Source organism: Pseudopipra pipra, chromosome 3 (genome assembly GCF_036250125.1).
Source record: "Pseudopipra pipra isolate bDixPip1 chromosome 3, bDixPip1.hap1, whole genome shotgun sequence".
NCBI lineage: Eukaryota > Metazoa > Chordata > Aves > Passeriformes > Pipridae > Pseudopipra > Pseudopipra pipra.
In genome coordinates this window covers 115,271,032-115,295,511 of record NC_087551.1, presented here as the reverse complement: position 1 = coordinate 115,295,511, position 24,480 = coordinate 115,271,032, and the positions used below count along the sequence as shown (strand labels likewise).

At 48.1% G+C, this 24,480-nt stretch overlaps 1 protein-coding gene across 5 annotated transcripts in view; it reads left to right on the top strand.

The window, feature by feature from the left end:
* EXTL3 (exostosin like glycosyltransferase 3) overlaps positions 1-24,480 on the top strand; it is a 135,456-nt gene that overhangs the window by 38,686 nt on the left and 72,290 nt on the right. For 4 of the 5 annotated variants that reach the window (XM_064651164.1, XM_064651168.1, XM_064651167.1 and 1 more), the window contains exon 2: positions 3,800-3,874. The gene's annotated coding sequence lies outside the window, so the exon portion shown is untranslated. Of the gene's footprint in view, positions 1-1,112; positions 1,288-3,799; positions 3,875-24,480 lie in introns of those variants that run through there. The other variant, XM_064651163.1, reaches the window with a different exon arrangement.

Sequence of the window (24,480 nt, the reverse complement as noted above, 5' to 3'; positions counted from 1 at the left end):
AGTCTGGGGACAAGCCACAGCCCTGCAGTAATTCTGCAGTAAATTCAGTCACACCTTTGTGTGGTTTGGTGTTGCTTGAAATTTTATAGGTCATGTGCCCCACTGAAATGATTTCCATGCCTGTGTTTGGAGGATCTGCTGTGCCCGTTTTCCTTTGTATCCATGTGACTGATCCGGGGCCATATGTTAACAATATAACTGCTTTTAATTTATTTTTTTTTAAACCCGTTGGTGTCTAAATATATCTAATAAAAATGCAGACTGGAGCTCTTTAATGAGGCGTAAGTCATCCCTGCCTCTCTCTTTTTTTTATGAGACAAAACCACCTCACACCCTGGCTGCTTTTTGTGGGGACTTCTGCTTTGCATTTCTACACATCCATCATCGAGTGAAGCCTCTCACAAAGGGAAATAAGAAAAGGCAGTTTAGGAGAGCGATTTGCTGTGCTTAAACCTGAACTCTTGCAAAGTGAAAACGCTGTGCTGCAGCCGGGGAATCACGGGCTGTGTGTGAGGATGCAAAGCGTTTTGGGGAGGAGAAAACCATGAAAATCGTGTAAGTTCAGCGCGATCGTGAATTGTGCAGGGGACAACAGGAGCCAGGGAGCAGTTTGCAAAGGGAAAAATGTCCTTCCTTTGGCAAAGTGGCAAAATTTTCAAAGCGAGCGTTGGAAGTTTTTTTTGCCACCCAAAGGAGAAAATCTTTATATTGTTGCTCGGCATAGCCAGGGGTCGGGCACTGGTGTACGGATGCACGGTCTCCAATTTCGGGTGTCTGGGGAGGAAATATCTTTCCTGCAGGAACAGCTCTGGTTTGCAAAGTGCCTCGTGCAGCAGCTGCGGCTGCGGTTTGACAGCTGAAGTCGGAGCAGGGTTGTGAAATCAGACTCCTCTCGCACGCGGTGGCCGGGTGGGAAATCCCGGGAGGCCGAGTGGCACCGGCACCGCTCTGGGTGGAGTGGTCTCCCAGAGCTGCCACGAACACTCCTTCTGGCTGCTCCTGCCAGGACTTCGTGGGATTGTGCTGGGAAATGTCTACATTGAAAAAAAAAAATATAAAAGAGAAGTTGTGCTTGTTTTGGAAGGGCCTTTTCCCTTTCTCACTGCTCACAGGTCGGTGTGGTGACAAGCCCAGAGTTGGAACCCCAGTCTCCTTTTGCTAGAGAGGACACCAAGACTTGCCTCACCGGGCTTGAGAAGGAAGAGAAGCAGGAGAAGGGAGCCTTAGCAACTCCAAACTGTGAACAAGGACTGCAAACCAGTGTTTTGTGTATAAAACAATAGATCTGTGAGTAATTGCTTAACGATGAAGTAAGAGAGAACAGATGACAAAGAAGTGGATGAGTTTTCTGAAATGCCAGCCCACGTGAAGAGTTTCTGAGAGGGAGGGTAGTCAAGGTTGTGGTTTTTAATTAAATGACCTCTTTTCACGGGCAGTCAAACTTTCAGACTTAGCAAAGCCTTGCATAACAGGAGGTGCTTTATTTACAGGCTGCACATTCCCTCGTGGACACAGGGGCACAAGGATAAATTATTTAATTGTAGATATCCAAAGGAGTGAGCCAGGCACCTGCTGGGCCCTGTTGTCCCTGTGGTTTCCCAGCTTTGCCTGTTCCCTCTCTGGCTAATTCCCAAAATGCAGCCGTTTGCCCGAGTGGTCTCTCGGTTATTAATGTTAATTAACGAGGTTCTGCTCTATGAATATTCCTGTAGCTTTCCAAACACACCAAGTGCTCAGCTCCTCACCCGTGTAATGAGCTTGTACACAGCTCTGGTGGTAATTAGCTGCATCCCTCCAAGGACATGTGCCCCTCCTGGGGATGGGAGTTTTGTGGTAGTTACAGCAAGTCCCTGCTGAGACTCACTGGCAGACTTGTGCCAGGGTCGGGTTTTCAGCTTTTTTGCCCTCTGTTTTAATCATTAGTTTCTCCTCTGTGCATTCTACTTGCTGGGCAGCGTGGTTGTAATATTAGTTCTTTTCAGATTTGCCATTGGTACCTTGTTTGAATCAGTGCTGGCAAAGTCCTGACTGGATCTGTGCTCCAGGTAGGGGTCGGATTTAAGTGCTATTCAAAAAGCTTTTGTGCTGCAGGAACGGTGCTCCTTGTGCTGACAACAGTTTTGTATCTCTGCCACCTAATAACCAGCACCTTCTTCCCCCAGCAACTGTATTTGAGGGAGAAATTTCCCCCTAAAAATGTGGAAGTGCTGTTTGTTCTGCCAAATCCAATTAGGGCTTTAGTATCTCTCTGATTTAATGTCCTTGCTGAGGGGATGCTCCTGTTGTGGGGGAATCATGGAATGGTTTGGATTGGAAGGGACGTGAAAAATCATCCAGTTCCACCCCCTGCCATGGGCAGGGACACCTTCCAGTATCCCAGGTTGCTCCAAGCCCTGTCCAACCTGGCCTTGGACACTTCCAGGGATGGAGCAGCCACAGCTTCTCTGGGCAACCTGTGGCAGTTTGAAACATCTCTGAGAGGTGATTCTCTCTATGGCTTGGTAGAAGAACATTCTCCTCCTTTTTTAACACCCAGGGCAATAGAAGGGAAGAAAGTGGTTCCCTCTTACTGTACAAATAAATAAAATGACCGTAAATGAGAACCAAATGATATTTTAATTTTTCCTATATGCTCAGGATGGAACAGCGTTGTGAGATCAGCAGGTTTTTCCAGAAGAGGAGGGTTGTTCTCCAATATCTCTGCTTTGCCCCTGGTTTTATGTGTTCAGTATCATGCAGAAAACTCTTGGTTTGATTGTAATTTGCATTTAGATTGGCTGCCTGAAGGGAGTTGCTTTTGAGGGGAGATGGGGCTCTGTGGCTTCACTCTCTTGCAGATCTGGCTGAAAGTAGTGGCATTTACATAAAAACCATTAGCTCTGTTATTGATAAACATGAAAGGCATCTATTTCATTTAATTTTCTGATGAGGAGCCTTTAATATAAGCACACAATAGCACTGAGGTAGTAACATTCCTGCCCCCCATCCCTCCCTACTGACCTCTTGTTTTAAGGGCAAGTTTTGATTGGGATTTTGTTGGTGGGGAGATGGGAAATCATTTCTGTTCCAATTTCCTGAAGTAGCCAGTTGTCTGGCTACATTGTGGGGAATTATTTAATGCTCATTTGAAGAGGTGTCTCTATTAATTGAACGGGGATTTAATGTCTCCCCGAAGCACAATTGGTCTGTGTTTGATGTATAACCAACATGTACGTCTGGCAATTCTATGGATAATCTTTCCCTTAATCAAAATGGGTTTAAGCACAACTTCAGTGGCTCCTTATTAAGGGGATAAAGTGTGTTGAAACAACAAATCTATTAAAGGGAACTTCTGTGGTGCCTGGCAGATCACAACCCACGGAACCCTCCGGCGCCGTGTCTGCACTGACATTTGTGTAGCTGCATCCGTGACCAGGATGTGCCACCAGGAGCTGGGATTCACTGGCTCTGGAGTAACTGGCTTTGGGGAGCTCTTGCTGCTGCTCTCACACATGAATCTCTTGCTTTTCTCCTGGGCTGGGCCAGGGCTGACCTCGGGAGCCTCCAGAGGCAGCGGGTGCCATGGTTGTTTTTAAGCATCACAGCATTTGCTGGAGAGACCTTGCTGTGAGCTTTGTGAGCTCTTTCAGTTCTTGACCTCAGAGCTGAGGGGGTGTGTGTTTCTCTCTGTTTTGCATTCCCTACCTGACCCACTTCTTGATTATTTTTTTTTATTTTTTTTCCCCTAAATTTTAAAAATGCTTCAAAATCTTTTTTCGTCGCTTTGTCCATAGTTAAAACTCTTTTTCCTCTCTAACAGGCTCCAGACAGATGAGTAGGGAGCTGGCTACAGAAGAGGAACACATTCCAGTTTTCCAGCTGATCACCCTGTACAGTGAGTACCTTAATATTTCAAGAATAAAACTTTCTGCAGTGCCTGATGTTGGCCTAAAACTGCCTCCAGAGGGGCACAGCATTCACTCTGCCTGCTTGGACAGCATTGTCCTAGAAATACAGGCATCCTTGGCTTAACTCTTGTTCTGGGAGAAGTGTTGCTCCAGCTCCTTTTGTCTGAGGTGGTAAATTGTATCCATATCCCACTTCCAGTAGCCTGAGCGGTGAAGTTGTGTCTTGGACCTGCTCAGGGCTGTGAGGAATCCACACCAAGGGTGTCCTGTGCTGCAGGATCAGGAGTGGAAATGGTCTCCAAGGCTGTTCCAGCCTCGTTGGAGGTGTGGGATGAGCGAGGAGGGTGGATGAGGGACCTGCCATGGCACATGTCGGGGTTACTCATGAGGGCTGCTGTGAAATCAGGCAAACGAGGCTTGGCCGGACTGGTGGGCGGAAAAAAAAGCCCTGGAAAGTGTCTCCTAGTTCATGGTGAGGTTTTCCCTGGAAGTGGAGGAGAAAATCAGTGTTTCATGGGGGATTTTTGCCCATTAAAATGTCTGGCATGCCTGTTAATGGGCTGCAGTAACGAGCCTGTGCTTTATGAGGTGTCTGCCAACATATTGGGATGTGCAGGTTGGAAATGCTGGGTAATCAGAACATCTTGGCCCATCTGGTGCCAGACTGGAAGGGTTAATTGCCTTGCAGGTGTCTGCAAGCCAGGAGGATGCTCTGCTCCTGGGTGTAAAATGCAGGGGAGCGTGGGAGCTGCACCCACTGCTCAGTTCAGTTCATTGTGGCAGCCCTGGCAGGTGATTCCCAAAGGATACCACGAGATGATGAGTTTTGACATTGAAGGTGTTTGTTAATGAGAGTAAAGGATGAAATAATACACTCTGAGACTCTGGGTTGTGTCATGAGGTTGGTGTGGATATATCCAGGGAGAAGGGCAGAGAATTCCTGTGCTTCTGGGAAAGAAGGGGAGAGAGAGGTGTGCTGATTTGTGGCTTCCTCACTGCTCCTGTATCCAACCAGTACATTGTGATGTGCAGGATGCCCTTGGTTCAGGTGTGTTACATATGGATGTAGCTTGTTGTACTTCTGGATTCAGGACAGCCTGTCTTCCCTAATTTTGTGCCAGACACAGCAGCAGGGACTCTCCTCAGCTGATCCATCGCTCCTGTGAAAAACTCCAGGGTGAATAATAACCCTGGAAGTAGCAGAGAGGTCACCTGAAGGACAAACAGTGCTATTATTGACCAGCTGTGCCACCGTGCCACGATCCTCATCGACAGCTCTAATCCCAGGCTGTGCTCCCAGGCAGATCTGCTGACTCCAGGAGCTGCAACATCGATACCATTGAATTCTCCTTCCCTTTGCATATCTTAGGGAGAAGGTGGTGAGTTGCAAGCCTGACAGCTGTGCAGTCTGCACAAGGCCAGGAGGCACAGGCTTCCCCCAGGACATAATTTGGGCTGCACGACATTTATTGCGCTGGCGTCGTGTGCAGCAGGCTCAGCACTGACCTTCAGGAGCTGTTTGGGGGCCCATGGCTGGGGGATGGAGTGTAGGAGATGAGGATTTCAGGCTTGGAGTCCTTTTTAGGGTGGAGGACAGTGATTAAAGCAAGAAGGCTGCCTGTGTGAATTTAGGTCAGTGGGAGATAACTGAGCAAAGGGCTGCTCTTGGCAGGGAGCTGGAACAGAGGAGATGCTGGAAACAGCCAGAGTGGGAAAACAACCTGTTTCAAGGGAGTCCTTAACAAGTCATTTCTATGCAAGACTCCGTGGCTCTGGATATCTGAATAACCAGGCTGGCACTGGAATCTAAAAATATTTTCAGGAGACTCCTCTTCAAACACGACCTGAGGCTTCCTGGCTCGGCAGCAAAGCCAAGAACTGCGGGGGGTCGTGTCACAGGCCCCTTCCTATGAGGATGTGGCATCATCCCCATGAACCTGAGCCTGGGCCTGGTGCTTCCTGTGCACCACGTGGGCCTGTGTGGCCTGTCAGCTCACAACTGCAGTTAAGAGGGATAAGGGGGAGCAGTTAATTGGGCAAGGAGGATTTGTGCTGCCTGTACCTCCTGCCTGCACTTCTCCCAGGAGCTCTGGGCAGTGAAGGGGTGGAATTCCTGCTTCTTGGATGCAGGGCACTGGGGGAGTGGAATTCCTGCTTCTTGCTGCTCTTCTTGTCAGAAGATGCTGTAGACTCTTGTCAGCTTCTTTAACACTTCAGAACATGGGAGGCCACAGGTCCATCCTGTCTCCAGCCATGGCAGGTAGGAATGTCCTTCATCTCACATCCATTTATTTGTCTCAAGTGTGTTTTCAGGCTCTGTCCTGTCACCAGGCATTTCAAAGTTCACCTCTGTGTGATGAACCACTTCCTTTTGGTGACTGCACCAAAAGCCAGCCCATTTAACTGCAGTGAGCTCCTGCTTGGGGAATTGTTGTTTGCACATTTGCTGGTAAAATTCTGTCAATCCCTCCCATGTCCCCTGTCAGAGGCCTCTTTTCCAGACTAAAATGTCCTGATTAATTGACTGGTCCCTACAGAGTCTTTGACCTCCATGGCCTTTGGTCCCCCTTGTCTTTGTCCATCTTCACTATTATTTTGTCCTCTTGATGGGTAACTTTTGGTCATGGTGCACATCTCTTTTATTTTTTTTTCCTCCTCTTGAATGTCCTTACTAGAAGCCTGACAGAACCTTTGGGTTTCTGAGGACCTGCCCTTTTCCTGCAGTTCTCTGTATGTACAACCCTGGAAAAGAAACCAGGAATTTTGATGTTCCCCATAACAATAAGCCACAGACTTTTTTTTTTTTTTCTCTCTAAAAAGTGGAAGTTTATGTGCCTAATCTAAGAACTCTATCAGAAAAGCCATGAATGAAGCTGATAACATTCCAGTGCACTGAATCACTAGAACAATACAGTGTTCACCAAGGAGCTCTGGCTCCTTGTTCACACAAGGTTGTGTGAAGCTGTCAGCCAGGATATGGGATGTCTCTTTGGATCCTGCAGTGATTCTGTGAAACTAAATGGCTGCTGGTGTCTACTGCATCTTCTAAAAGGGGGACAGGGAACACTCTGGGTGTTAAACCTGCTTGGTTAAGAAATGAAATCAAAAGAGAGAGTTAGATATTAGGCTTATTTAGTTAAATATAAATCAGTGTCATCAAACAGGTTCTGCAGGGGCAAGGCCTGGCCCTCCATCCCCTCTGCTTTGCATGAGTGATATTTGTTTTATCAGTGCTGTGGCTTCCCAAAAGTAGAACTGGAATGTGAGGTGAGTGAGCTGTTACCTCACAGGGTTGCAGCCTCAGCTGCAGGGAAGCTCTGCAGCCTGACCTGCCTGGGGCTGGGACAGGCCTGTGGTTTTCACCATCTGCCCTGACTCACATCTGTGGCTTTTGTGCTGCCCTGAGGTGAGTCAGGGCTCCCACGGGGCTGATTAAAGCCCTGCCCTGTGGGCAGCCTGGGAAACCTGGGCCTCCCTTCAGCTGAATCAGAGCTCCAAGGATCATCCAGAGCAGTTTTCCTGTGTTGAGGCTTTACCTTCCATGTCTTCAAGCTCCAGTGCTCTTTCTGCCACTTGGCTTTTCTTCTTTCCTCTCTGCTGCCTTCCCCAGTGCTTCCTTCCTGCCTTTAAAAGCAAAGAACCCCCAGAGCCACCCAGACCTGTCTGGGCTTTTTTGGTGGCTTCTGTTCTGCCCAGAGGAGCCAAAGGACCAAATCCTGGTGTCAGTTTTCTCCCCGGTGTGTGCCAGCAAATGCACCATCATTTCACTGCACAGATTTGTCCAGACACTGGTAATAAAACACCAGCTCCCTAAAGCCTCTCCTGACCTGCCAGGATGTGTCACCCCACTCACACAGTCCTGAATCCAAGGATGTGGAGTCCTCCTGGACAGAGAACAGGAGGAGGAGGAGAGAGGGAGAGAAATACATCCAGAAATTACAGGTTGGTTCCAAGTCTATCACTGCTCAGGGTGTCTCAGCCCCTGCTTGTTGGTGAAGGCTGGAGGCTTTTTCTTTCCTTGCCTTCATATATATATATATATATAAAGATATATATGTATATAAAATATATATTTATGGTTCTTTCTCATTCTTCTTTTTACATTTCTGGGGAGTTGCACAGAGCCAGCTCGGCAGCCCACAGACATCCCACTATAAGAATTTAGCAAGATAGTAAATTAAGAGTAATTTCTGATCTGGCTGGGAGGAGAACAGCCAAATTGGCTGTTTCTCCTGTTGGTTTCAGCATTATTTTTGGCCAGGCAATCCTTGGAGGGTGTAAATGCACCAGACAGGGATCTCTCTGCAGGAGGGATCAGCTCTTCCTGGACAGCACTGGAACACTGCAGCTCTTTATTTATATTTTACTCTTTTTTTTTTTTCAGTACACTGGGTGAATAATACATCCAGTGTGGAAAGGGCTTGTAAAATGCTGAGTTGTGTGCTGGAATTTTGCTCTGCCCAGGAAAATCTCTTGTGATGAGAGAGTCTCCAGGCAGGGGAAGCTTGGGGCGAGGGAAGGTTTGGAGACCTCGCCGGGATCCCCGCTGGGATCCAGCCACACTGGGGAAATGCTGTGCTATAAATGGGGAACTGGGAGAATCCAGCCCTTGCTGGGGACTTTTCCACTTAATGCAGCCATTGAAAGTGGGACTGGAGGCTGTGTGGGACAATGCTGTGGTGGAGGAGCTGGAACAGGCGGCCTTTGTGGCACCATCACAAAGCCACCAGTATGTGCTGGAGGGCTCCTGCTTGCTGAGCCTGTAATATCAGCCCAGGTCCTGTTCTCCTCCCCTCCCTGCCAGGAACTGGGTTGTATTTGGGGAGAATAAGTCCCTGTTTGTGTGTTCATTTCTTTTCTGCTCACAGTGCTTCTTGGATCACGTGGGGGTTAGAGGAAAAGAGCTCAAGGGAGGAGAAAACCTCGAGGTGTGATCCGTCCCAGAGTGTTAGGGCAGGGCTGCAGTGCTCCATCCCTCCTCCTACTCTCCACAGCTCCCTGGCAGGAGGTTGTAGGGAGGTGGGAATCAGTCCTTCTCCCAGGGAACAAGGGACAGGACAAGAGGAAACAGCCTCAAGTTGTGCCAGAGGAGGTTCAGGTTGGATATTCGGAAAAACTTCTTTGTGGAAAGGGTTGTCAGGAGTTGAAACAGGTGGAGACACCTGGAAGTGTTCAAAAAACGTGTGGATGTGGCACTTGAGGACATGGTTTAGTGGTGAACATGGTGGGGGTGCTGGGTTGACAGTTGGACCTGGTGATCTTGGAGGTCTTTTCCAACTGTAACAATTCCATGATTCTTCTCTCGGTGTTTCTATTTTTTTTTTTCATTATTAAATAACAAAGATTCTGTCCCAAGAATGGGGTTTGTAACCCTGGGGACTGGCCAGGTTTTGGTTTGATTTAGGAACTTCAAGGGCATGTAGTGATAGACTCTGAGGAGGCTGTAAAGCACTTTCCAGTGCCTAAAGGGGCTCCAGGAGAGCTGGAGAGGGACTTGAGACAAGGGCATGGAGAGACAGGACAAGGAGGAATGGCTTCCCACTGCCAGAGGGCAGGGAGAGATGGGAGATTGGGAAGGAATTCCTGGCTGTGAGGCTGGTGAGGCCCTGGCACAGGTTGCCCAGAGAAGCTGTGGCTGCCCCTGGATCCCTGGAAGTGTCCAAGGCCAGGCTGGGCTTGGAGCAACCTGGGCTAGTGGAAGGTGTCCCTGCCCAGGGCAGGGGGTTGGAATGAGATGAGCTTTAAGGTCCCTTCCCACCCAAACCATTCCATGACTCTCCTGGCTTCATTTATCCAGGAGCAGGTACTGGGAGCACTCTCAGCTGGGATTTTAAGTGTATCTGGACTTGGACACCTGGGAAGGGAACGTTGTTGAGACGAGAGCGCTGCAAGGTGCAAAGGCTGAGAACAGATGGAAACTTCTTTGTGATATGAAACTATTGCAGTAATTATTTGCTGTAATAAAGCTCTTTCAGAGCAGTTGAAGAGGTATTAAAGGGACTCTCCAGGAGGTTTGCATTACTGTGGCAATGGCTGGGAAGTTGGGAGCAATGTGCCAGTGGCACTGATTTGTTTCTCTTGAGTAAAAAAATCTAGAGACAGCCGGATGTAAACGCTTTCTACATCCCCTCAGACTTGATAAAAACTTGACTAGGGAAACTTCAGTTTGGGTAAAAGTGAACTGGCTCACTGAAGGTGTTTTTCTACACTGAGGCTTCACCTGGTACTTTGGAGGAGGCCCTTGGGAACAGCTGTGGGAAGCACAAGTGAAATCCTCCTGGCTTTTGTGTGAGCGAGGAAGTTTCCAGTGCAACTTGATCACAGAAGGCCCTGATATGAAAAAGCTTTACACTGTGGAATTGTTCAGTCATCACTCAGCAGGATAATTGGTTTCTGATTAGGAAGAAAATATGGCTGAAGGTTGGTGTTTGAGGTTCTGAAGTCCTCTTGAAAAGGCAAAGCTCGTGCTCGGTGCCGGCTCTCCCGAGAGCGGGATGCCGGAGACTCCTCCTACGGGCATGGGTGTGACAGCTGTTGTTGTTTAAACAGCTCTTTTCTCCCTCCTTCACACCCCTTCCTCCTCTTCAAAGGTAGAGTGGGAATCAGTGGTGTTGTTTGCTCAAAATTAATAGCAAGGTTATTAAACCTTTGGCTGCTGGAGGTGTTTCTGTCACGTGTTTCCTGTGCTCGGTGGCTCTCGGACCTGCTGCTCCCGGGGTGTTTTTAACTGGTGGTGCTGGTGACTGCAGGGGACTTATTTCTTCTCTTCCCACCTCCAAAGTGACTCAGGAGCCAAAAGCAAGCCAAAATTTGTGCCTCCCACAGGCAGCAGAAAGGCTGATGGGGAAGTCATGGGCATCTCGCTGTGGGGATGATGCTGAAAATCTTAGGAGAGGAATTCCAGGTCCAGAGCAGGGGGGGCAGCTTTGCCTCTCTGGGAAGGCTCCTGGGCAGAACAGGATTCACTTCTGCCTCTGCCAACAGGACAGCCTGGACCTGCATTAGACAGTGCTGCACAAAAACCTACCAGAGGCTTGGAATTCAGGAATATCCTGAGTTGGAAGGGACTCAGAAGGAGTCCAACTCCTGGCCCTGCCCAGGACACCCCAACAATCCCACCCTGTCCCTCAGAGCGTTGTCCAAATGCTCCTTGAGCTCTGGCAGCCTTGGAACTGTGGCCATGCCCTGGGAAAGTGGGACTTGAATCTTTGTTAGCAAACTATGAAGGGTCAGATTGTTATTTTCCATATTGGTATTGAAAAGAGAGGGGGAAGATTTTGGAAGCTGGTGCTGTCAGGCTGCATCAGGAATGAGATCAGTCGTTGCCTGGTGCCTCAGCCAAGGGTGGCTGCTCTTTGGACAGGATGGATCTCCCAAGACCTGAGCTATAGCCTGGGAGGAAGTTTCTAGGAAAGCATTTTGGGAGGAGAGATTGAAGCTGGGAGGGGTGGAAGGGGATTATGGTGCTGCACTGAAACTGCCCCTAAGGAAAGGAGGATGCACTTCTTCCCTATTCCCTACTGTCTTTCCATGTGGAGCCACCTGGATCCTCTGCTTCATCCTGCTGATCCAGCTGCTGCCTTTCCCTGTGGACAGATTTGGAGTCCTTTTAATTCTGTCTGGAGTGCTCTCTGTGAGGCATCAGAGAGCTGATGCCTTTGAGGAGGGAAGGGAGCCTTCCTCAGGTCTCCAGGGAGCTCATTTATACGGATACTCCTGGGTTCACCAGCCAAGTGTGGCTTTGTTTCCACGTGCTTTTCCCTCTGAGATGGAATCCAAAGAGCAAGGCCAAGTGTCAGCCTGCTGCTGGGCTGCAAAATTCATCCTTTTGGAGCTTTAGCACGAAAAGGAGGGAGAATTGACAAAATATTTGAGCTGAATGGGATTTTTTTTTAGCCTTTCTGGTCAAGGTTGGGTTTTGTTGCTCTCTCTCAGCGAGTTGTGGATTCTTTCAACCTTTAACTTTTAAACTAAAGCACTTTTTAATAATTAGGTTGTTTTATCAGTGATACCATCAGAAGATCAGAAAGGTGTGTGGGAAAAGAGTGATCTCACCCTTTCCAGCTCCGATGGGTATTACTGCGAGCTTGGAATTTATTTCAAGACAGTAAAAAATTGTAAATATTTAAAGAAGTAAAGTGTGTCACAGCTGCATTTTTTTCCAAGCCGTGATTAGAAGAGGAAAAAAAACCATTGAGACAGAAATTGGCTCCTTGCTGTTGAACTGAGCTTTGCCTAATGGCCAAAATGAAAAGTTTTACCTGTGTGCCTTGAGCACGGTTCAGTCTCTCCAGAAACTTCTCGGAAGGGAGCACAGCCTGACTGGGAAAGCTTTTAAAAAACCTGTTGGAAATCCCAAATCAGCAGGGGGTAGATGGAAATATCAACAGGAGAAAACAGCCACATCTTCTGCCTGGATTTGTTTTGGGAGAGGTTTTCCCTTCTGTGGAGAAGGTGGATGCAGTGACAGAGGAGCGAGTGCTGAAACCTGATGCCACTGCTGGGTCTCCTGATGGTTTTTCTTGCTCAAATGAAGGCCCCTGCTTCATTTTTTCTCTTTCCTTCTGTGCATTTTATTCAGAGTAAGTGTTCCCATTAGACAGTGTGTGTGTGAAGGGCTCCTGGCTCCTGTCTGAGCTGGATAATAAAGGGAACAAGCCAAGAGCAGCATAATTTATGACATGTGAAGTGATTCTCTTCAGAGCACTAATGAGCGCTGACCCAAGCACAGGTAAATTGTCTGTAGGGTTTTTCCCCCCCCCTTTCCTCTGAAACCTCTGATCATTTCCCTCCCCAGGCAACCTGTCTTTCACCACCATTAGCCTTGTCTCAGTTTTTGTCTACATTCCAAAGTTGAACCACTTTCTCCACAATTGATATGTGCTCCCGTCGGGCGGAGAGCGCGACGCTGCTCTAAAAGCATTTATAATAGAATGGCTCATTCCTGCCTTGGAGAGGGATAATGGACCTGGGATAGAGCTCTGGAGTTAGAAAGCTCTCTAAATTTAGAGTGAGGTTGTGCATTGTAGCTGAACTGATCTCAAACTGGTGCTGCAAGGAAGGGTTTTGCTCCCAGCCTTGCGCTCTCGCTGATCTTTTTGCGCTGATACGTCTTTGATTCCTTCCCTCTCAGTCCAGAGTTTCCTTCCAGCTTAACTCCCTGATCCAGCTCACTGTGGATCACTTGGAAGCTGGGGAAGAGATCCCTCCTTTCAGCAGCATCAGGCCATTAGAGCAGCTGAGCAACAACGTGAAACCACATCCTAAATGAAGTGTCTGTGCCAGGAGCGTGTCAGTCTTTGAAAGGTTCTGTTTTCTCCTCTGTGGCAAGTGATGTGTGGGGCAGCCACAGTAAAAGCAGTGCTTTCCTGCTGCTTGGTTATCCTGAGGAAAGTTACTCCTCCTGGAAACAGCTGCATTTGCTCACAGCCCCCAAAAGAAGTGCAGAGAACTGTGGGCAGGTCACGTGCTCTGAGATGTTTTCTCTGTTACAGCCAACTTGGAAAATAATTTTAAAAAACCAAAGGTTTGGATGTTGGGTTTTTTTTTTTTGCTGGATGTTGTTGGATAGTTAATGGAGTTAATTCCTGGAAGTGTTCCTTCCCCAGGGATCTTTCCAGAGTCATTAAACTGAGTGAAGGATGATCTGGAATAGTCTGCTGCTTGTCTGGAACACTTGCTGGACGTGGGAGCTGCAAAAAGGGCCCTGAGGGCTGCAGGGTGAAAACAGAGGTGAGGGGCAGCAGAAAGGTTACTGTAAATATGAAATACAGATGATGTGTGATTCTGTAAATATGAAATGCAGATGATGCTGTGGTGCTGAAAACCCCCCAACCTTTAACTTCAAGGACAGCATTGAACCCCAGAAGGACAATGATATTATAAGGCCACAAATAAGCAGTGACTGAGAGTGTTAAAAGGTGATTTTTAGGCATGAGATGTTGTGCAGCTTCCAAACAGTGGAAAAAAAAGGGGAATTAGTTCAACAGCTGTTGGGCTCTTTCTAAAACATTTCAGGGAGGGCTTTGAGGTGGTGACTGCAGCAGGTTGTACTTGATGTAGGAGTTTTGGAGCTTGTTTATACTCCCTGTCAGGGTTCAAGGCTGAGCAATACCTGTTTTGTGTGATCTGTGTGTGTGGTGTTTGCCTCCCACGAGGGCAGGAGAGGGGGAGCACAGGAGGGATACTGGTCTCTAGAAGCTCATGACAAGAGCTGCAAAGTGGCCTTTACAAAGTCCTTCACTTCCAAAGGGATGTGGGGCAAAAATCTGCTGTGTTTTGCTCATTTGGGGCTTTGCCTTGCAAAACACTTTGGTTGAGGATTTAAATGCAATTTCCAGATGTCAGTGTGATAGTGTTTTTTAGTGCTGTATTTTGAGGGGGCAGCATTTGCTGAACATAACCTTGGGCAAAGTTTAAAACAAACAAACAATCAAAAAAAAAAAAAGCTAAATGGGAAGCAATGAAGAGTTGGCAGGGACACAACTATGGATTTGTGTGGGAAGGCCAAAGATGTGCTCTGGCTCTTATCTTAATGTGTGGAATAACAAGGCCTGGCCCCTGCCCCTTGCCTAGAGAGGCAGAAAGGGAGTCCCTGCCAGTGCTGCCCCTCCTGCAGCCTCGAGTCTGAGCCTCAAACCTCTCCTTGGGTTTAAGAACTGATGGCAAAGGGGCAGGAGAAGGCCAGAACCAGTCCAAACCCAGGAAATGTTTGTGGGCAGGACCCCAGAATATCAGCCAGGAAAGGTCAGCACAGCTGCCTTGGATGGCACTGTGTGTTAGAACACAGCCACAGTTCTCAGCTGGAGCTGCCCCAATTCCAGGCTTGGCACCAAGATGAAGTGGACTGCAAATATACCTGTTTTCTGTGGGAATTCTGCTCTGAATGCAGAGCACCTTTAATAATGTCTCAATATCTGCCTCACTGTGTGCACTCTTAATATAACCAGAAGCCAAGGGCACAGGTGGAATTATGAGCTAAAATGCTTTGACTTGGTCACTAGAAACTATTAAGTGTTGTTGAGAGGCATTATTTTAACCCCTGAGTGAGCAGGTTGGAGAAGCAGCTCTGAGCTGGATGGCAAAGAATCATGGAATATCCAGAGCTGGAAGGGACCACAAGGATCATCCAGTCCAACCCCTGGCCCTGCACAGGACACCTCAAAATCCCACCCTGTCCCTGAGAGCGTTGTCCAAACACTCCTTGAGCTCTGGCAGCCTTGAGGCCGTGCCCACTGCCCTGGGGAGCCTGTTCAGTGCCCCACCACCCTCTGGGGGAAGAACCTTTTCCTGAAACCTCTGCATGGGAAGAGCCAGAGGTGAATCTGGCATGTTGGGCTGGGTGGAGAGAGAGCATTTTGGGTCCTGCCTCCCTGGAGGGGTCAGACAGGGGGTAACTAAATGCAGCAGCAAACACCTGCTGGCTTCACCCCAAACGTTTCCAAGGTGTCCTGGCTGTGCCAGGTTACAGCAGCATTTGTAATACTGGGATTGCACATCCTGGTTCCCTGGTGAGGTTTCAGCTTTTCCTGAGTCTTTGGAGCTGCCTCTACCTTGGATTAGCAGGGAGATGGTGCCCCTGGGTGGGGCAGTGACAGAGCTGAGTTGCCAGGGATGCTGTGTCATGGTTTTGCAAGCCATACCTTCCATCTCCTGTGGAAAGTTGTTGTGACCATGGAAGCTGCCAGGTGAGGCACTGGATTAATCCAGGGAAAGCTTTCCACCTTCTCCTTTTGGTCTGAACTCTGCCTGCAGCCCTGGACAGTGCCCTGCCTTACTGAGCACAGTGACCAGATGGTGGGGAAGCCTGTGCTGTGCCCTTGAAGTTACACTCTAAACATACATGGAATATAAGTGCTACATCCATAAAAAGCATCATTAAATCTATTTCCAGCTGAAATAGATACTAAAATCAGCTGCTTCAGGGCTTGGGGTTTTTTTGAGCAGGGAAGAACTCCAAATATGCTTATTTTCATGGTAAGATCACAGGCACCGACCCCCACTGTGTATTTTGGTGCTTTAGTTCACATGTGTGTTTATGCATTTTCTTCCTGACCTTGCAGATGTTCTCAGCTACTCTTTGTAGATCCAACAAACTGACCCTTCCCCTTTGAAATACAGAATGTTCCCTGTCAATTTAGCAAATAATTGAGTGGTTTTCTTTAGAGGAAAGGCTTTTTTTTTTTTTTTACAGGACACAGTTCTGCCCTGCCAGTGCAAGTGCCTCAAGTACTTGGAGGCTGCAAAGTGGTGAAGGGTCTGGAGGGGCCCTACAAGGAGGGACTGAGGTCACTGGTGTGTTCAGCTGGAGAAGAGGAGACTGAGGGGACACTCTTTGGGGTCTCCAACATCCTCCTGAGGGGCAGCTCCCATCCCTGCTCCACGTGAGCGGCACCAGGACCTGAGGGAGCAGCTGGAGCTGTGTCAGGGGAGGGTTAGGTTGGATCTCAGGAAAAGGTTCTTCCCCCAGAGGGTGGTGGGGCACTGAACAGGCTCCTCGTGGAATGGTCACTTCCCAAGGCTGCCAGAGCTCCAGGAGCGTTTGGACAACGCTCTGAGGGACAGGGTGGGATTGTTGGGGTGTCTGTGCAGGACCAGGAGTTGGACTTGATCCTCGTGGGTCCATTCCATCTCAGGGTATTCCATGATTCTAAGGCAGTATGGAAAGACTGAGTCACCTTTGAAGAGGAAAACCAAAGGAAGAGCAGCTGAACTGGGGGTTTTTTTACAACTCACCAAGGGATGGTGTTGCTTTATAGTTTGTTTGTAGTTTGCCCTTATTCATCTGTTATTACCCTCGTGGCCAGAACTGGTTTGATGGTTTGTTTTTCTTCAGAGTCAAGATTTCTGTTGGTCAGAGGGGAACAAGAAGGATCAGCTCCATCCTGGCTCTGTGCTCTGGAAAACTGCTGCACTGGGAAGGCTGATCTGTGTTTTTAACGGTGCATCCATGGGGCGCTTCCTAAGCAGGAAGAGCAGATACCTGATGTTAAAAGTGCCTGAAAAAATTCCCCCCTTTCTCTGCAGAACAAGGATAAATACTTCTTGATCCACCAAGAGGGGCTGTGTGGGTTTAATTAACGTTTGCCAAGTGCTTGTGGATCACATCTTTCATCTGAGAATCTGAAGGCAAAATATCTTCTCGCTCAGCGTCGCAATTATCCCTCCAGCTGTCGCGAGCTGTGCCAACAAAAACCACTCTCCTGTCATCAGGGGACTGGTGATGCCTTGTGACTTGTTTGGATTTTGATACTCTCTCTCCCCCTGCTCCTTCTCCTCACACAAAATACAGCGTGTCCTCCAGATTTTGGGGGCCACAAACTATTTCCGTGTCATGTTCTGTTCGTTTTTGTGCCCCTTTTTTTGTGCCCTTGGAGTAAAGGGAACTGTCTTTTTTTTTTGGCTCTCTCTTCTTAAAATATTTTTTATCTTGGTTTTGTTTTTTTTTTTTTTGGGATCTTTTTTGAAATATTCCCGTGATTTATAAAATCCCTGCTGTGTTTTATTTTAAAGTGGATGTCAAATACAAGATGAATTCCTCAGCTTTCCCCGAGTTCCTGCTCGTGGCATTTTGGGTGTGAAGACCTCCAGCTTTTTTCTCCCCAAATGCTCCTTTTATTGCCAGCAGTGCTTTGTGAGAGCCTCTTAAAACCCGATATTTCTCAATTTTAGTTTGAAAGGAAGGCTTGTACATGTATATTCTCCCAGAAAATAATGGGAGAATTTAATTTATTTATAAATTAAATAATTACGGGTTCTACCCATGTTGAGATTCAGCCTTTCTACAAGACCAGAAGCACATCTGAGCCCCCCACAAGTCTGTGGCTCAGGTAACTGTGGCTGTAACTGTTATCCTGGTGAGGATTCATTAATCTTGACTTAAAAAGCAGATGAGATTTAAAATCTAATTTTTTTTTAATTTTTTTTTTTACTTGAAGAAAGCTCAAACCATCATTTGAAGTCTTGGAACCTTTAAGCTCGTAATTATCTGTGGGAGTGACGACTACAAAGGAGTGACTTCAAGAGCAGCTGCTCTGGGCTGCTTTCATCAACCTGTGTGTTAAAGCTGGGTCTGTTTGCTTTAGCACTTAAACCCTCGCTCCTGTTTGCCCTTCACATGGAATAATGTGGGAGAAGGAGCTGGGGTCTGTCCCACCTCCCCTGGAAAGGGAGCTGGTTCTCTGTGACATTCCCTTGTGGTTTGCAAAGGGTTTTAGAGCCACAAAAATCAAATGCAAGGTGATAACTCCTTTCCTCCCCTTCAAATCCCGGGTCGTAAATCACAAAGTGTGGTTGTTCTCTGCCCTGTGCTTTTGGCTCGAGGGGTTTGATGCTCCAAATTGGAATTAATCTGCCTGGTTCCCACTAAGGCTGGGGGGAGTCGTGCGGCTTCTCCGAGATTTGTGTCCGTGTGTGTCGCTCTGAACTGCGCCGTGGGAGTGGAGGCGTCTGACTCCCCCTTAAAGTGGGGCAAGTTCCTGCTTCCCAGAAGGGAGTTCTGAATTCTGCCAAGTGTGTCGTTGGTGGTTTGTAAAATCATAAATCTGACCATGGTGCATTCACTTCCCTCCTGCCTGGGGACTCGGATGTGTGGGGTGAGGACAGCAGGAGCTGGGATGGGATCCCCGTGGGATCCCCCACTGCCCTCCCTGTGCTTTGGGGCTTGAGGGGGAATGGAAAATCTTTGACTTAACCAACAACTTTGATTAAAAAAGCTGAGATGAGCCCATCTGAGCACCCCAATAATCCTTTGCTCTTTATGCAGCTGCTGAGATCCGAGCTGTGGCAGCACATTCCCTGCTGCCCCTGGGCTGTGTCCTCCAGGGAAGTGCTGTTCCAAGAGGGGCATTCCCAGTGCTGCTTTCAGCTGGGGGGGGGTTTCTTGTTACTTTTTGGTAAAGAGCTCCTGATGTTTCCATGAGAAATGTCAGGAAGTGTTGCCTGGTGTTCGGAAATCAATTTTCCTTCGCTGTCTGTTTAGGGAGGGTTGGTTTTTCCTGTCTCCCTTTGCCATCTGATGATTGTGGGCCCCATTTGTGGCAGTGCACGTGTCTCTTGTGGCAGCTTGGTTGTTCCTGACCAGCGACTGTGGGTGGGGGAATCCCAGAATGGTTTGGGTTCAAAGGGACTTTAAAGCTCCTCTCATTCCACCCATGGGCAGGAACACCTTCCATCACAATCCCAGGTTGCTCCAAGCCCGTCCAACCTGGCCTTGGACAATTCCAGGGATGGGGCAGCCACAGCTTCTCTGGAGACAAGTGGCTTTGAGGAGAGACTTGGAAAAGGAAAAGAAGACAGATATAGAAGCTGTGTGTGCAGTTTGTTTCTGTAACCCCCAGCTCAGGTGATGGATGAGCAGAGTGAGAGGAGCCACCAGGGAGGCTGCGGAGCTGCACCCCTGCATCGGGAGCCAAACTGCTGCTCCACCTTGTGTCATCCTGTGGCTTTACTGCTGAAAACTGGGACTCCTACTGCTCTTAAAGGGCTTTGTCATGTTCCAGTAGTGCTTCATCACCTGAGGAGAGCTCAAAATCACATCTCTGAAACTGCAGTTCTGTCCTTTGAAGCACAGCCTGGCGTGTCCTCGACAGACGTTTCCTTTCTCTGCAGACACAGGGAGCCAGCATCCCATGGTCCTGTTTTAGCTGCTCTGGGGCTCCTCTGTTCCTGGAGCAGAGGAGATCAACAAGAAACTTTGTCATCATTTGTTTCCTTCTGTGTTCCTTAATCACAGCACCTGAGAGGGAGGATTTTTCCCCACTCTCCCTCTTGTTCAGTTTATCTCATCGAAAACCTTTTTGGGGTGGAATTAATTGGCGAGCCGTGCCTCGGGAGCTTCAGCTGGAATTTTAGCCATCCCTCCCTTTAAAAATTGGGTGGAAATCCATTTCTCCTGTCAGCCCTCTCCACTGTCTGCCTGCCCCAGTGGCCTTTCCCCAGCACACTGGCATTTCTGAAGCCGGGTGAGTTATTCCCTTCCACCGCTGTGCCGTGTTCTCCCTAAACTGCTGTGATCGATTCCCTTCATTCCCTCCGAGCAGCCTTTCTCACTTAACACAGTCAACACACTGAAACAGGCTTGGAAAACAGATTTGTTATTCCTTAATATTTTCAAACTCCCCAGTCTCCCATTTTTATTTTATTTTAGCAGAAACCTCCTGTCGAAATCTTTTGTCAGAGCTTCGTATCTCGCCGTTTAACAACTGGCTCTGGGCTCCAGCACACGAGTAACGGCCTTAAGCATCATATAATGCTTCCCATTCCCAGGATCTCTGAGCCCTGGACACCTGTACATTCCCAGCTCTGGAATTACAGCTGTTTGGGAGGTGGAAGGATGGTTATCAACTGGAAGAGCAGCACCACGCTTCTGGCTGGGAGGAAGGGCTGGGAGGTTCATGACTCATCTGCACATGGATACACAGGCAAAATAATCACAGTTCAGCTCCTTGGGTTCAGTTGTTTGAAGTTTATGAAATTCAGTTCTTGCTCTGAATGAAATTTGCCTGGAGGTTTGTCTTAATTTACTTCCAGAGTCAAAATGAAGGTAATTTGAGTGAAGGTCACTTCTGCAAAGAGAGGGTGCATGTGGTTGGACTAATTGACTTGGATTAATACCCTTTTAGTTAAAATAGAGTCATTTGCACAGAGCTGGGGGAGGACCCAGGACTTCTTGCTGCTGTCAAGGAGTTCTAAATTACCTTTTATTTTATTTCTTCCCTATTTCTGTGCCTTTGCTTCTGTATTTCTTTGTTGGGCACTGGGTGTTTGTATCACCGACCATGAGGTCATGTAGGTTGTGCACAACAAATCCACCCCATCATCAAAAGAAATCTGCCTTCCCTCTGCAATAAAAGGTCTTAAGTTGAGCAGAGCAGCATTAATTTGAAATTTATTTTAAAGCCAGTAATGTTTTCTTTTTTCTCCAGCGCAGTAAGAGGTAAAAGCATCCTGGATACTTTTAGGAAATCACAGTTTTGGCTTACATTCTTTTTAAAATGTACAATGAAAACAACATTCGTGTGGAATGTAAAGGTTTTAAAGAGGGTCCAAAGTGAAAACACTACATTAGGCAGCTCATGGATCTGTTTTCCCATGGAAAATGCTTCTTCCTTGTGGATCTAGTAAAGGCTGGATAATCTCACTTAGAACTTGATTCTCAGATTTCAGGACAAGTCTGCTTTGAACCTCTTGAATCTGTACCCATAATTCATCCTTCCAGGCAAACAGGTGCTGATTTTCCTTGTAAAATCCATAAATGGAGATAAAAAGGAGAAAAACAAGTGCTGGGATCTCGGAGCGGGGGGCAGAGCTGCTGCTTCTGCAGGTCCCTGGGAGAAAGGAAATTTCAGGCCATTTCCTCCTCTCAAGCTGCTGTTCTTTCTGTACACATCAACTTGGAAATCTTGTTCCTTCTCCAGTTCCTGCAGGGAAAGGCTTTGCACGGAGCGGGCGGCGTTGGGAAGTGTGAGCAGGAGAGAAGGGACCTGCCAGTGCTCTCAAGCACCACAATTTAAATACAATTTCTCTCCACAGAAGCCACTCTTTAACATTAGAACTTGTGTGTTTTACCTGGAGTAGTCATCCTTTCCCCTGAATTATGGTGCTGCGTTTTAATTGTGGTAAATGACCCAGTTGGGGTTTCTTGGGGCTGTTTGGTGACCTGGGATCTCTCCTGCCTGACGTTTGTATGGACAGCTTTGATTGGCATCAGGGGTTTTTGTCCTGGCATTGATGCCAGCCTGGGAGGAAGGACATGAAGCTTCTGGGAGTTGGACTTTTATGTGCTGGGTCCCTTTTTGCCAGGAACAGACACAAGGCAAGAGCCCCCCCCCCAGCCAAAATCCAGGGTGAGCCTCTGGAGGAAGCAGCGATTCCCGACTGCAGGAGCTGCAGGAACACGTGGTTTTACCTCCTCTCTCCTCATGCTCATCTGCAAGCACTTAATAATAAATACAGTGCTCTGGTCTCCTGGATCTGCTGTTTTTCAGGGCTTCCAGAGTCTGCTCCAGGGCAGGGGAGACCAGGCATGGTGTTGGCAGCACTTCCTGAAGGGAGGTGGAGGTGGAAGGCTGAGAACTGTGGATAATCCCATAAAATCATGGAATGGTTTGGGTTGGAAGGGACCTTAAAGCTCACCCTGTTCCACCCCCTGCCATGGGCAGGGACGCCTTCTACTAGCCCAGGTTGCTCCAAGCCCCATCCAGCCTGGCCTTGGACACTCCCAGGAATCCAGGGGTAGCCACAGCTCCTCTGGGACTTCTGTCTCAGCCCCTCCCCACCCTCCCAGCCAAGAATTCCTTCCCAACATCCCACCTAAACCTACCCTCTTTCAGCCCAGAGCCATTCCCCCTTTATCCTATCACTCCATGCCCTTGTCCCAAGTCCTTCTCCAGCCTTCCTGGAAGGCCCCTTTTAGGTCCTGGGCACTGGATAAGGGCATGGAGAGTGTGCTGGTTCCACACACTTCAGTTTGATGTGTTGGTTTCAGAGCAGTCTGGGGAAGAAGAGAAGCATTAGCTTCATTTATTTTATTTTATTTTATTCTTTTCTTTGAGCCAGGGGTTTTTTTTGGCCCCACAGGTCAAGGGTTTTCCCTGGGCAAGAGGAATTATCATCCAGAAGCCCAAAGCTCTCGGGACCAGGAGCACTTGTTCCCTTGGAGCTGAGGTGATGCTGGAATGTGCAGTGTAGAGAGAGCTTGAAGAGACTCCAGAACTGCTCAAAGAAAGAGATTTCTCAGATCTTCTGTTGTATAAAGTGCATTTTAAACATTCATGGTGGTCTGTTGGCAGGACCTTTGCTGTGAGAGCTCTTCCTTCTCCTCGTGGTGGGTTCAGAGTGTGACAGGCAGGACGTGGAGTCCTTCTAATCCCTTGGAGAGAGGATAGGAAACAACTTCATTTTCTCTGTTTGGAGGAGTGTTTGTGTTCAGGGTTACATGTGCCCATGTTTATTTACCCACTTGTTTTTTCTTCTGTCACCTGATTCCTTCCAGGTGAGGGACACTCTTCCACATTCCAGAGAGCATCTCTTGATGCACAATAATATTGTCATTAAATTTGCTGATAATGGTTGGTCTTTCCATGGCAGGATTGTCCCTGGTCCAGTTTTTCATGTCTGGCTTGACTGTAGGTGATCCCTGATTGACTGTGCTTCTTCATCCCATGGCTTGAAACTTCAGACTTCACAAAAACTGGTTGGTTTGGTTTGGGAATTTTTTTTTTTTAGGAGGAACCCAAGACTGAAACCTCTTCGATATTCATGTCTGAGGCACGTCAGACATCTAATGTTGGCAGAGCCAGACACCCTTGAAAGCTAAAAATGTAATAAAATGGATATTTTACTCTTGCCTGCTGTTACTATGAAATTCCCATTTCAGCTTCCTAGTCTGAGCAAAATGTTGCCTCTTTTTTTTATCCATAAGAGAGTTTTCAACCTTCAGATCCACCTTTCTTGGATGGGATTTCTCCTTCTAAGGATGTGGGACTCCCTGGGCTGTGACAGTGGGAGCAAATCAGTGGTTTTACTCTCTCTAAGTGCTCCTTCACAGTTTCTGCAGGCTGGAAGAGCTCCCTGCTAAAATCAAAAGGAGATCTGAGCCTTTTCAGCCTTGTGGTTCTTCTTTGCACAGCAGCAGAGATGTCTCAGATGGTGAAGTTAAACCCTCCAGCTTTTTATCTGTGGGACAGTGTGTGTTGATTGCTTGAGGTATTGCAAATTCCCAACTAGTTCAGTGAAATTACCAGGAAATTCCCATTATTTAGGTCAGGTAAATGCCTTTGAGTTGCCCTTGGTGTGTATCTGTCTCTTGTTAAAGCCACACTTCAGGAAAAATTATGGCTGAAGTGAAGTGCTGGGTATGTGATAGAATCTTGGAATGGTTTGGATGGAGAGGGACCTCAAAGGTTGTCTCATTCCAACCCCCTGCCCTGGGCAGGGACACCTTTCACTATCCCAGGTTGATCCAAGGCCAGCATGGCCTTGGACACTTCCAGGAATCCAGGGGCAGCCACAGCTGCTCTGGGCAACCTGTGCCAGGGTCTTACCAGCCTCCCAGCCAGGAATTCCTTCCCAATCTCCCATCTCTCCCTGCCCTCTGGCAGTGAGAAGCCATTCCCTGTGTCTTGTCCCTCCATCCCTTGTCCCAGTCCCTCTCCAGCTCTCCTGGAGCCCCTTTAGGCTCTGGAAGGGGCTCTGAGGTCTCCCTGGATCCTTCTCTTCTCCAGGTGAACCCCCCCAGCTCTCCCAGCCTGGCTCCAGAGCAGAGGGGCTCCAGCCCTGGGAGCATCTCCAGGGCCTCCTCTGGACTTGTTCCAACAGATCAACATCTTCCTTGTGTTGGGGGCCCTCGGCACTTCTTGTCCATGAGCACCCTTTGGAGCTGCCATATGGGAAGGGGACTGTTTGGAATAGCTTTGCTTGGGGGGAGGTCCCTGTGCCCAGTTTCCAGTGAGGGTCATGTGCAGGTGGTTCTGCTTTTCTGTTTACTTGACCCTGTGGGATCATCTGGGGAGATTGTCAAGATTTGCAGCAGAAGAAATGGTTGCATGGAAGTCAAAGCACGAGGGTTGAACCTCCTCCTTGGGAATCCCAG